The following is a 3,299-nucleotide window of genomic DNA, read 5'->3' as shown; positions in this document are numbered from 1 at the left end:
GACATTAACCCGCCTCCTCCTCCTCATGCAAAGTCCATGTAATGTTAAATGAGTATCTTCATGACCATTGTTTGGCCGTACATGTTTTTTCTAACTTTATTGATGATCTCGGACAACACAGCGACCTGCAAGTAGCGCAGCGTCTTCAATAAAGTGACGTATGAACACTAAGGGATTCTGTATTTGTTCAATATTTTGATAACCGACCACTCCCCATCATTATAAAAGTGATCCCCCCCCCCCCCTCCATGAAGTAGTAAACCATGGGGAGAAACTGTACTTTTTTTACATTTTTCCTTGACTCTCCTGATATGGTCTGCCCATGTCGACCGTGCATCAAAAAGAACACCCAGAAATTTAAATGTGCCAACCCTTACTAAATCTTTTCCATACATTGTTAGCTTCATGCTATCCTTGATTATTTTCCTTGTGAAAAAGACTGTGTTTTCTCCACTCAGAACCTAAACCCCCACTCCCACTCTGCATGCTCCATGTTCCTTCCCCTTTTCCATAATGCCCCATCATCAGCAAACAGAGACCTACCGATATCTACTGGTACGTTTGTGAACACGTCATTTATCATAATGATGAAGAGTAGTGGGCTAATCACACTACCTTGAGGTGCATCATTATCCACTATGTATTGATTTGACAAGTTTGACCCAATCCGTACTTGAATTTTCCTTTTAAACAAAAAAGCTTTTATCTGGTTATATATTCTCCCACCAATTCCCATTTGGTGCATCTTAATTAGCAAACCTTCCTTCCACATCCTGCAATGACTGCCTCTTTATTTGCCTTCTTATTTCCGTCTCCAGCCTTATCACTGGGTCCATGGTGTTCCTTCCCTTACTAAAACCACTCTGTAAACCAGCCAGCACTCCTTTCTTTTCAAGTGTATATGATAGTTTTTCTTTTATCGTCCTTTCCATTATCTTACACATAATAGATGTTAGAGCTATTGGTCTGTAGCTGGTGGGTTTAGACGGATCTTTGCCAGGTTTTCTTATAGGAATCACTACTGCCTCCTTCCAAATACTCAGTAACTTTCCTTCCTCCCACACCCTGTTATAAAGTCACAGCAGCTTCAAGAGTGCCCCTTTTCCCATATGCCTTAGCATGACGTAGCATACCTTATCGTCCCCTGGAGACGAGGGTCTTGATCCATTTTTCGCTCTCACCATTTCTGCCAAAGTAAAAGAATCATCAATATCCTCATGAGGATACTCCCTCCTCTCTAGCGCATATCCTCCTGCTTTCTTCTTCCGACAGTTTATTCCAGCCATGAATCTTCACAAATGGCTTCACCATTATCTCTGCTTTTTCCCTATTAGAGACTGTGGTTTCCTTACCAGAAAACAAAACCGGGTAGTCCCACTCCCTTCTATCTCCAGCCATCCTCTTTATCATTCCCCGTACATCTCCCACAGGAGTAGTTCTTCCCATTTTATTGCAAAAACTCCTCCAACTGTCTCTCTTATCTTGTCTTACTGTTCTTCTCACCATGGCTTGTGCTTTTTTATATTGTATCAAATGCTGCATGATATGGGAGCGTCTGACTTGTTTGAATGCTTTGTTTCTGTTTTTAACCGCCTGGCAACACTCCTTTGTCCACCAAGGAACAAGCTTCCTATTTAACCTATTTTTTATCCTGGGTATGGACCCATTGGCTGCCATGATTATTGCTGAAGTTACCTGCTTATTTATGTCATCTATATCTCCAGCAATGCTGATCTTAGATATTGTTCTCTCACTTATCTGTTGAAACTCACCCCAGTCTGCTTTTTGAAAGATCCATCTTGGGGTTCCACCTCCTGTTCTGACTTCCACTGGTTCTCCTATCAAACATGACATTGGATAATGATCACTGGCTACTGTTGTTGTTGTCAAAATGTCCCATTTTCTTACTCCAGCCAATGCATTAGATACTAGTGTGATATCTAATGCTGACTCTTTCTCTGTATTTACGTTTATCCTTGTTCCTCTGCCATCATTCATACAGATCAAATTCCTATCATCAATCAAATCTTCAATTACCCTGCCATTTGAATCTGTTTGCACGCCCCCCCACATTGTACTGTGAGCATTGAAATCTGCACACCATACTACTTTATTTCCCCTTTGTCCTTGTCTTTTTTGTAGTGTATCCAGCTCCAACCATTTGCATGGGTTGTAGTAATTAATGATAACCACCTTCTCTGCTTTTTCCCACACTTCCACCACTATACACTCTTGACTATCTCCCTTTTCCAGTACTGTATATGGAAAATCCTGTTTGATAAATGTAGCACACCCTCCTCCTATCCCTTGTTCTCTGTCTTTCCTTATCACTGAATATCCATGTATAACAAAATCTAAATCAGTTTTCAACCACGTCTCCTGTACACACACTACATCCGGCTTTACGTTTATTTATTTAATGTAATGCTTAAATTCTTGGCCATTGGCAAGAAGACATCTGGCATTCCATTGTAATAGTATAACCATTATTAATGCTAAACAACCCATGGTGCTTCCTGGCTTGACTTATTAGTGAGGTTCTCCCTCACTTCTTCCCATGTCAGCCCCACTAATCCTAAGTGGTTCACTGCTGCTTTTACAATCAGCTGGATTTTATCATGTTTTGATTTTACCTCTGCTGTGCTGTTAATCACTCCTGCAATGAATGTTACTAAATCCTTTTTGTCCACATATATCCTGTCATTTACTTTTGGTTTCTCTTCCTTACCCTTTATTCATCGACTCTTAATAACTTCATTCCTTACTTTTGCTTCTCTTCCCGCTTCTGCATAAGTGATCTTTCTTTCCACCCTTACTTTTTGGATTTCATTTTCTCATCTCATCACTTCACACCCTCCAGCACAAATGGACTGATTTTCTTTATGTTCTCTTAAGCTTTTTCATGGAACCTTACTATGACCATACATTCACCAGGTCTTTCTCTCGTTCGTCTCCTTCTCTCTCACTTTCTGAGCTCTCATTATTGTTAGGTCTTGTTCGTTTGTTAGTGACAACACTCCATTTCTGCCCAACTGCCTATGTCTGATCCATTCACGGAGCAGTCGTGCTCAACCGCCTCCAAAGAAGTTGCTCCTTCTCGATTTAAATGCTGCATATTTTGCCGATTTGCAATTCTATCTCCCGACTCGTCCCCAAGACTCGTTTCCGTTTCTTAAGGCTGTTCGTTTATCGAATGTATTCAAAACTCTCCTAACAGCTAGTTTCTCAGCTCCAATCCAATTTACCGGTCTCTCTCTCTCCAACTATCAGCGTCTGACGTCACAAGGTGCTCCGATCTT

This window comes from Pungitius pungitius, chromosome 2, assembly GCF_949316345.1.
Source record: "Pungitius pungitius chromosome 2, fPunPun2.1, whole genome shotgun sequence".
NCBI classification, from domain to species: domain Eukaryota; kingdom Metazoa; phylum Chordata; class Actinopteri; order Perciformes; family Gasterosteidae; genus Pungitius; species Pungitius pungitius.
Note: the sequence above shows the minus strand (reverse complement) of the source record.